Consider the following 11,591-nt stretch of genomic DNA (forward strand, 5'->3'; position numbering starts at 1 on the left):
GCCAAATGTAACAATCGAAATGTGTCAAATTGTCTTTAACTAACAGATCACATACGAAATTGTCAAGAGAGAAAGAGTTATTGTGCGATTAGAAAGAATTGTAGTATGTGTGATATGTATGTGAGGAAGGGATGAAGGCTCACTTTTTAAGTTTAGAATTCTTCTTCAATTTTAAACATTATTTTAATTGTTAAAAAAAATGTATGTGGTATTTTTGAAAAGGAGCCAAGAAAATTGAAAGGGAGTTTGCTGAATATGTAGCTATAGATTTCAGAGCAAATGTTCAAACATTAAAGTTTTTTCATTTACGTTTAACCCTCCCTGGTAATATCGACTAGTGTAGGTAAATCTTTCTAGTGAGTATCTATTTCTGTAACTTTTCACTTACCGACCTCCAGTTACTGACAACTGGCGATATAGTGAATCGCCTGAATAACAACAGGGTTAAAATTAATGTTAAGAATCTACATTACCGACTGAAGGTGATGCCTACTGCCGATAACTGGAATGGGTCAACTCCATTCTCGATAAGGGAAAAGGTCCATAGATGGCTATACTACTCTCATGGTGCCTTTCTCCGTCGCACTGCTTTCACTGCTCTGCATTCATATTCACGACTGAGATCAAACTTGCCTTTTCATGACACTCAAACGTAGATTCATATACTTTAAACGCAAGAATAGCGAGGCCAATTATCAGTCAATTTCATCCTTTTCCACTCCAATCAAAATACCCTCTCTGCACATTCACCTCCCGTCGATTGTTAAATAAAAAAAAAAGTTACTGATTAAAGTGAAGGAAAGTATGAAAGGAAAGTATAAGAAACAAGGAAGAAACTTTGACAGATAGAAAAAAGAGAGGAACTTAAGGGCATTTGATACTTACGAAATTGTCGATTTTACCAGTGTTAGGTTCACCCGGATTTTTTTCTAGAATAATACATATTTTGTCCTGAAAAATTAAGAAATGATAGAGAACATGCTAACGGACGTCCCCACACACTTTTTTTGTGGGCTAACTGAAAAAAAGTTTTAATTTAGCAAGATGTGATTAATTTGCATGGCGATTAGGAAAGAGTATCGATGTTTTCAGCTTTAGATTCCCCCGGCTTTTTTCCTAGGATAAGAAATATTTAGCCTTCAAAATCTGGGAAATGATAGCGAACATGCTAACGGACGTCTCCACACACTTTTTTTGTGTTTTTTTTTATCAAAAAACTTTTGATATTGCAAACAACGTGCGTGTATATTTAGAGGTTATATGTGTTACAATTCACCCGAGCGTTACTTTCAAGTTACACAATATTTTTGGCTGAAAACTTTGGACTTACAAATAAACATAGTTACTAATCTCTCGGAACTAACCTTGTTTGCAGCCAATCAAAAAAGTTTATTTCATAAATAATTTCCAGATTATCTGAAAGGCAGAGATGAAAAACGACGTAACCTCAAAATAATGCATACAATTTTTATTTAACACAATAAATTTCTTTTGTTATTATCCCTCAAAAAAGAGTCCGGGGACGTCCGTTATGATATTTTATAGTATCTCCGAATTCAGTATTTAAAAATTTTCATTTTTGTGGAAAAATGCCGGGGAAACTGTAAGTATCACATGCCTTTAAGAGAAATAAACATAATAAAATACGTTTAAAATCCCCAGAATGTTATCATCGTTTTTTTCAAACATGCTATAAGTTTCTTTTACTCTAATTAAAATTCGAGTCACGCAATTCTTTGCCACAGTGAAAAAATTGCGACTCTATATATTGTATCGGTGCAAACTCTAAAGCATTACAATCAAAACAAAATTTAATCACATGAAGCCTGGCAATATTTTCACGAACCAAATACTTGATTAAATGAGCTTTTTCCATAAAATCTAATGGGATACGATTTCAGTTACAACAGTAATACTTAAATAGAGGCTAATTCTTAAACAAGTTACAATTTTAAATAAATGAGATTCGTTAGTTAACGGGGTCATCTTCTAGATTTCTTGAATATTATTTTCCCTAAGAACCAAAAAAGCGGCAATTTTCACTGAAGTGATTTTTTCATAAGTAGATTCTGATCGGAATTTGTAAAAGTCTGAGAAAAGCGCATTATTGTGGAAGGAGCGGAGAATCACGCCGGGAATGTCATTTATATCGACCTTGTGAATTCAATCTCTCTAGTAAATTTAGACCTTCATACTTTTATACTACGACTTTTAAGACTTTTGAGAAATCGTCATAGGACTCGAGATTTTCTCGATAATACCTGCGGGATAGAGAAAAACTGGTAGAATCCATCCTTTAAAAACAATACAATAAAGCAATTTGCCTCATTGGTCTCATTAATAAATTTGATTTAATTCCATAAATTCTCTATAGACAATAGAAACAAAAAAGCACCATTTTCCTTTATAATCAGATTTTGATTACCTTATTAGACTATCAGACGTCCTAGTGCATTGTTGTTTTTAGGAAATTTCAATTAAACTCGTAAAAACCGAGTAATTAATAAAGCTACTTTAAAAATATAATTAAGGTTAAAATATAAGATCGAGGCATATTGCTTTAGTGAATTATCTCCACACATCTGTGCCTTCATTGATCATCCAACTCTGTTACAGCCTACTTTATAATAGATGTTTAGAACTCTGATAGAAGCTTTTTTTGCCACTCTCTACTTCTTTTTCGTACCGAAATTTCGGAAAAAATTTCCCGATTCTAGCAGACGAGAAACATCGTCAATATATTCTAAACCCTTAAAAGAAAAAAGAGGGTCAATATTGTTATTTTAGTTCCTCAGACAATACAAAGTGTTCTAAAATTTCTGGACAATCTTGGGAAATAGTTGCCCTCTATGAGTGTATGTGAGGTTTAAAACTTTGTCCTTTTTATTTCATAGTATTATATTCTTGTAGGTAATATTCAGGGAAATATTCCGGGATATTGTTTCAGACTAACCCATTTCACTTGATAGGTTAGTCTTGAGGAAAATCTCGTTATACTAGATAGTGCCTACATTTTATGCAATTTATAATTAACAATTGCAGTTCGATTAAAAAAAAAAAACTAGGTCTCTTTAGGCTGTTGCCGATTTATAATTTATTACAAGAAAATAATTAAAAATAAAATCACATTCTAATCATTTATATATGTACGTACTGTTATTATTATAATATTCATGGAACGTTTCTCCCCTTAAGTTTTATTATGGCCATTGCATTCTTATGTTTTAAACTAACTCATCTAAAAATTTCTGTACAATTTATCAAAATTAAGTAAAGGTTCCTACAATGGAAACCGAACCGACGAAGGATAATTTATAAAATCGAGTAGAGGTTCCTGTACAGATTCCTTTTCGAAGTAAATTAAGGAACAGGTTCCTGTACAGAAACACGTATGGAGTCCTCTTCAGAAAACAATCGTGAAAAGTCATGTCGTTTGAAGCTCTAGATTTTCTTTCCTTTGATTCTCTTAAAGGTTGAACTTACTATCGAGAGAGCCTAGTCACTAGCGCAACCTCGCGGATTACTTACCATGCAGGTTCATTTATGAGATCCTGAACAAGATCCTGTACATGATCCATAAAAGATTCCATAAAGGTTTCTTTTCAAGGTCATGAACAGTTTCCTTCGCAGAATTCCTGTGCTGGACCTATCAAGATAACATGTACAGGTTCATGTCTAGGAACATGTCCAGGATCCTCCGAGGTTCATGTACAAGAATTTTCAGCTTAGATGAGGTGTTACGTCACGCGAATATTATAATAATTATTGTTTTAGCGAGAAATAATTTTTATTTAGTTTTGAATTCATCATTATAAATCAATATTATTATTATTATTATTATCATTACTATTATTAAATATTAGTTTATCATATGGAGGATTCCAAACAATTTTGAGACAATCGAGTACTGCGGGTACAAATTCACCACTCAGCGAGGACAATTAAGAACAAATGACAAAATCAGGAGACAAATGTTGAATTTTTAGATAAAGACTTGTAAAGGGACGTGCGTGAAAGTGATTACATGTTGGGGCATATAAATAAGAGCCAAATGTTTAATTGAAGACCTAATTAAAGTAAATTAATTGATTTTTCTCATATTTTAAATCGGCATAATTGTTGGTGCATATGAAAACAAAAGAGTTTTATGTGAATTTGATTTGTTTTAATTATGTTTATATAGTATACAGAAGCTTATTATTATCTTCGTGACACAAAACAGCTCGTCAAATTACGTCCCTAAAAACGTACGTTTAATTCAAGATATATTGATGGATCCGAATGAGTGAAACAATAAGAAAGCTTGAAAAAATGAGAGGAAAATATGTAAGAAATACTAAAGCGTTCAACACGCCATAAACTAATGAGCGTAAATATAATAAGAATGAATCTTGTTATAATTAGCCTGTAAAAAAGGAATACATTAATTAATGAAAATAGCTGCAGCTGAGATTCCCTTAATTGTAAATAATTCAGCGATAATGATGTATGTAGTTCTCTAATGTGAACACATAATTGCGTTATGTTAAAATTATACATAGAATAACATTTGGTAGACGAATTAATTTTTAAAAAAGATCAAGACAGAAAAATGAAGTATAAGAAAACGGCCTCAAGTGTCGCACAGGGAACGTTTTTCATCTGGCTGAAGCGAAATTTCTTCATTTAAAATCGCTTACAGATTTATACTTTCAATTCCAATTATTATTATAAAAATTGCATATTTAATTTTTTAATTCTTTCAGTCAGAGAGAAAGCCAGAAACTTAGACTAAAGTTTTCTTCATATTGTGCAGTCCCTTATTTATTTATAAGTAATAAATTTTGTATTACAAAAAAATAACAAAATATTTAATGAAATTATCAGCATTTTGTTAAAGGACTGTTGTTGAATAAGATTTTTATCGTGCAATAATTACGATAAGTTGTGCAATATTTACGTGAAACGTTGAAGAAATGAAAAAAACCGATTAAAAAAAAAGAAAAATATAGGGAAACTTGATAGAGAAATATAATTATACTGTAACGCACGCTAACACAAGTGCAGAGATACAACGTAAAAATGTTAACGAATTGGAATAAATGTTACAAATATATTTACGCTCCTGTCAAGATTTATTTGTTTCACTACAGCACAGGGTGACCCACCACCTATACAACCCCAGGCTCTATATGAAAGTAGGAACAAAAATAAACAAAAAAGTCCTGTAGCAAAAAGTTAAACGAAGCATTCACAGTGGGAAAAAATTTTGCCGCGTCTTCACGACATCGTTACGACATCGTTACGACATCTTTACGACATCCTATGTCTATGTCGTTTCGGTGTCCTTGCTATATCGTAAAGACCTTGTCAGATCATACGACTTATTTACGATATCGTAAAGACACCTTAACGACATGGACATAGGATGTCGTAAAGTTGTCGTAAAGATGTCGTAACGATGTCGTAAGGACGTCGCCAAATTTTTTGCCCACTGGGTTGTTTGGGCAAGTGTGACAAAAGTAATAAAATCTGAAGATTCGCGAATTCAAGCAGAAATTCTCTCCAGAAATTTCTTTGCTCAGGTTTAAAATAACAGAACACCTTTTCACACAACTAAAGACAAACTTTTTGATTTCTTTAGAATTTCTGTTGGATACATTGTAACAGAAGTATTAGAAAAACCGAGAATTCGATAGAACCACCACAAGTCAATTCGTCAAAATTTTTTGACAAGATAAATTTAAGAAAACATTGTTTTTTAAGAACAAAAGTGACCCCTTTTAATTTCCTTTGGAATTACTGTTGCATTTCTTGTAATGAAACTTACGAAAGTGATTCAGCACTGGCGTAACCCAGGAAACGTTCTTTCTTCAAAATTTCTTGCCAAGATATAAAAAAAACATTTTTGTTCAGCAAAAGTTACCCTTTTCGATTTCTATAAGAATTTATGTGATATAACTTGTAACAAAAATCAAGAAGAAAATAAAAATTCGAAAGAGCCAATAAAATTTTAGGCGTGATTATAATAGTACAACATTTTTTCTCACAAGCAAATTCACAAAAACCTGAACATTTGTTAAAATTTTTTTTCCAAAATTCGTTTCCAAGATCTGAATAACAAAAATGTTTCCAATTCCTTTCAGAATTTCTTTTAAATGGCATAAATTTATGCCAACGCTTGTAGTGCATTATATTTTGGAAATCATGAAAAGTATAAAAAGTGCATCATTTCTGTGATATTCTTAGCTTTTAAGAAATAGATAAGACGTTCTCTTCAAATTAAAACCTTGTTTGTTACCTTCCTTATAAGAACAACTACCGAAAATATTTTTTCTGACATAAATTTGAATAATTCTAATGTCAGAAGTGCATTCAATTTAAAAATTATGTAAAATTACAATAGTTTCTAACTTATGTCATATTTATTGATGTTTTATTTAAAAAATGCCCCACAAAGCTCTGATACATAAAGAATGATGGATCCACAAGTAGGGAGTTTTTTTGAAAATCAAAATTGTGAATAATTTATAACTTGTGTAAAATCTACTTAATTAAGAACAAATATTCTTCGGTGGAAAATTTTCAAGCAATATTAAAATAAAAAAACACATTTTCGAACTAAAAAATTCTTCTTCTCGATTTCTCGTAGATATTCCGTCCCAAAAAACTTGCTTTCTTGAAAATGTGTCATAAAAGTCTAGAATAAGTTAACACATCTAGGAACAAAAAAGTTTCTTGATTTGGTTCCTTTCAGAATTCCTGTTACACAACCTGTAACTCAAGTAAAAAACTGAAATTTTGAGAAAACCACCAAATTTCATTTCTTGAAATTTTGTTATTAACATTACAATAACGAAAAAATTGTCTAACTGCAATAGTCACTATTTTCGGCTCCTCTATGAATTTTCGTTACATAACTTGTAACGAAACTTACAAAGAATCTGAACACTCACGAAACTCAAAAAAATTGATTTTTCAAAAATTTGTTATCAAGATTAAAATAACGCAAAACCTTTTCTAAATAAAAAAATAATATTTTTCGATCCTTCGTTAAAAACGAACTTGTGAAATAACTTGTGAAAATCTAAGAGAAAATTAAGCATTTAGAAAAACCAGCAATCTTACTGTCTTGAAAACCTTTAAGCAAACATAATTCTGTTAAGATTTAAAAAACAAAGCACATCTTCCAACAAAAAATGACGCTTTTCGGTTCATCATAGAATTTCTGTTTTATAACTAGGAACAAGACTAACAACGGAATTACCATTTGAGAAAGGCAGCGAAATTGCTTTTTTAAGAGTTCGTGAACAAGACTTACATGATACAACACCTTCACAGAAGTAACAAAAGTACCAGAAAAAACTTCAAATTTTCTCTCTAAAAATGATTCAAGTTTTTATTTAGAACCTATTTGTATCCACTTTAATAAAAATAATCAATATTTTTGGTGCAATTAATGAAAAGGAGATATTTCGGGTTTCACTCGTGTAAAAAACTACGAATTGTTTGCTGACGTTTCGTGAACATTGCAGTTCACATCTTCAGGGCTGACCTAAACCTGAGGTATCAAGTCATGATGTTCTTAGATATACTCTCTACGATGCCTGTGATTGGCTAGAGCACTTCATCGTTGGGACTGGTCGTACTTGATTGGCCAATCAAGTCTTTTTTAAAAAATCCGGGAGAATGGGAAGCCAAATCGGATTAGTATTATATCCATTGTCCCTATTGATGTTATTAGGGTGTTTTAAGATTTCGATTGCTTCTCTATGTTTTCTTGGAAATTTGTTGTGTGTTTTTTTAATGACTGTTGTTTCATAAAATAAAATGTTATGTCCTGTTTCGATATGATGTTCAGCTAGTGCTGATTGCGTCAAATGTTTTAGCCTGACTTTACTTTCATGTTCCTTAATACGTTCCGGTTTATCCCGGTTTCTCCAATATAGACTTTGCAACAAGAACAAGGGATTTTATATACTCTTGGATCACTGAGGGGTGCCTTTTTATCTTAAGGGTTATTTAGTAGTTGTCCTATTTTTGCAGGTGGTTTAGATATGGTTTGGATGTTGTGTTTGTTGAGAATTCTTCCTGTTTGTTCTGTGACACCTTGGATGTAGGGTAGGGTGGTCGTCTTTTTTCTCTCTGTTTCTTTCGTAGGTTATGTTAACTTGATATTTTGAGTGTGTTTCCTTATTGCTTTATCAATTTGTTTGTGTAATCGTTCTTTATTAGGATTTGTTTAACGATTTGTAATTTCTTTTGTAAGTTATCTTTTTCTGTTATGGAGACAGCTCTGTATACAAGGGAGTTGATGAAAGATTGTTTTTGATTGATTGGATATTACAGGTGAGATTGGAGATCCCATTGCTGCTTCTTAAGTTTGTTCGTAGAATTGGTTATTGAAAGAGAAGTAAGTATTATTGAGACGGTGTTCTATCAAAGGTATGAGCTCGGAAGGAAAGTTTGTGAAAGATTTAATAATAGCAATTGTATCCGAGATTGGTACTTTCGTAAAAAGAAATACTATGTCGAAACTCACTATGATGTCTTGGGGTTAAATATGAATCTGTTGTATCTTTTTAATAAAGTCAAATGAGTTTTGGACGAGATTGATGGAGTTTCCTGTAAACGGATTTAGTTTTGAAGCGAGGAAACGTGCTAGGTTGTAATTTGGTGAGTTTATTGCGATGACGGTCGGTCTGAGGGAATGTTTTCTTTGTGGATGTTTGGGAGCCCGTAAAGTCTTGGAGAGATGGGATTAGTAGGTATTAGGTTAGATATTGTTTGGCTGTCAAGTTTAGAGTCTTTGAGAAGAGTCTTTGTTTTACTGACTATTTTTTTTGTGGGGTCCTTTTTAAGTTTTTTGTATGTATCGTCAGTTAAAAGGTCCCTGCTTTTGTTGCTATAGTCTTCTTTATTCATTATTACTGTTGTTGTGGATTATAAATTTCTGAATATTTCTTCTTTTGGGATTTTCGATGGAGCTACAGCAAAATTATGTCCTTTAGATAAGGTGAAATAATTTCATTGTTGAGAGGGTGGTCAGAGATGTTTTTTACTGTATTTGTTAGTTGAGTTTGCTTTACTGTAAGTAATTTGTCAAATTTTTTTTTTTTTGTTTTTGGGTAGAAAGCTCTTTAATCCGTTGGGATTGGTCAAACGATATGCGGTCCAATGAGGACCAAATGTCAAATCTGAGGGTATTTGATCGGAAAATGTGAAGTATTAATATTTTTTTGGAGGCAGTGTGCAAAAGAAATTTGGTATGTCGTATTCTTTCTTTCACGAGAAGCAAACTTGTATTATGCAGAATCGATTTGGATTTAGATGTTCCCAAATTATTTTTCAGTTGTAAGAATTTTGGGAATTTTGGGTTGCAGGTCAGTCCTGAAGATGTGAACTGCAATGTTCACGAAACGTCGGCAAACAATCCGTAGTTTTTTACACGAGTGAAATCCGAAATATCTCCTTTTACCGAAATGAATCATTGTGAAAGCATAAAATCTATTATTAATTAATGTAAACTTTTAAAAAATTACCACCTTAACACCTTCTGGTCAGAAGCCACCGAAAATGTTTGGCAACAGAAATAATAATCATGCAATTGAAATTAGTGTATTATTTCTTTAAAAGCTACCGAATTTCAAATACCTTAGTCGATTCTGCGATATTCAGCAATTTTTAAAAAAACAGATAAAAGTTTTTTGTTAAATCGAAACCCTCTTTGCAGTATTCCTTGAACTGAAAACTATTCAACAAGTGTATACAGCAGACATTTAATCATGCGACTACGAGTAGTACATTATCTTTTGTGAATCATGAAACATTTAAGTCATATTACTGCAAGTAGTGCATTATTTCTTTCAATCTAAGGAAAATGTAAACAATTTATAATACCTGTGACATTCGCGGATCATAAAAAATAGAAAAAAGGTTTTTATTGAATTGAAATCTAGTCCTTTGCGTTCCTTGGCAGAAAAACTGCTTGCAAAATTTTGGAAGCAGAAATTCTAATCCATGTTCGAATAGTTAGAAACACTTATTTTTCAATAAATCTGTATTATCATCAGAGAATAACAGAAATTATTAGCGTGTAATTTCTAATGTCTAATTTAAAGCTCCTTATGAAAAAGCGTTCAAAATGCATGTTCTTCTCTGCTTATAATATAGATTCCTTAAAGAAATTTGATTTCTAACACTAGGCAGAAGAATACGTGTATTTTCTGAGAAAGAATTGTTCTGTCGATCTTCCTAGTAGCTTAAGGGAAAAGCACCCAATCAGTAATCGGAACTTTTCTTGATCGATTCCCATCTGAGCAGAGGACATCGTTTCTCAGAGAAAAATGAATTCTGTAAAACTTATCCCTTTTTGCATGCAAATTAGGCTTGCTGCAAACGAATAGCATTCGAATATGTTTGCAAATTATTGTTTTAATTCAAACATTTTTTAGAAGTAAACATTTTTATTGCACATTAAAATTTTTTGCAATAGCGCGAAAAATGTCGCAAAAGTAAAAAAAAAATCAAACTCACGACTTAAAAAGAGATTGGACATTTTTGAAAAAAAAAATTCATAAATTTTATTTAAAAAGTTCAAAGTGGTCGTTTGCACAAATTAAAAAAAATTATCAAACTTACTACGTCTGTCCCAGACACAATGCTTAACAATAATAAATGTGTGCTTATTGCTTGTTCTTTTGTGTGTCAAAATTATAGAAATTGTGCCATTTATAAACAAACTATCTCCTAATCCTAAGGAATTCATCAGTAACGCAATTAGTCGATTATTTAATTGGTTGTCTTATCAATTGCATAATTACCCAATTATTTTGGTTACATATACTTTTATTATCAAGAAATAACAATAATTGTTTTGTCGGGGATGATTAGTTTATAAATTGTTGACATATTTAATATATAAAATAATTCGGTGTAATAAAGAATACTTACATAATCACATTTTTTATTTTTAAAAAATGAAAAATTTTAGAAGAGTTAATTAAAATTTTTTCTTAATCTGCCTTTGCCACAGATATTGGTAGCACAGGCCCAACATCAGGATTTTGACATAACCTCAGAAACACCCAATAAACCACTGAAACCGCAAAATTTATTGACTTTGTACCATTTTCACTCTCCTTCCTTTATTATGGTGACCCTGTAACCTAATGACTCTATGATCCCCTTTCCTGAATTTGTATTATCAGTATCAACGTCAGCAATGTCATGACAACGATTTTATTTATTCTTGCAAACTCTTTTGTCTTCGAAAGATAAGTGCATTTCAGAATCTAAGATAAAACAGATGATATCTCTCGAAATAAAAAAGTTGACCTTTTGAGTGACCTTAATCTTGACGTGCAGGGGTCATAGGTGCCACAGATTAGTGATCAACGCACCTGAAAACGTATTTTATGTTCTACAATGAAACAGAAGCGTCGGGAAAATGTACCTTCAACATCAAAAAGCTGACTCGACACCTGCGTGACATTTGATGATCCTTACCCTACACGGTGAGCTGAAAGACACTTTTAGCTGGTCGGCCATGCCGAAAAAAACGGACTAGGTAGATTTGTTTGGAAGGCTTTCAAGAATTGAAAAAACCTGGA

This window comes from Belonocnema kinseyi, chromosome 5 (assembly GCF_010883055.1).
Source record: "Belonocnema kinseyi isolate 2016_QV_RU_SX_M_011 chromosome 5, B_treatae_v1, whole genome shotgun sequence".
Taxonomy (NCBI): domain Eukaryota; kingdom Metazoa; phylum Arthropoda; class Insecta; order Hymenoptera; family Cynipidae; genus Belonocnema; species Belonocnema kinseyi.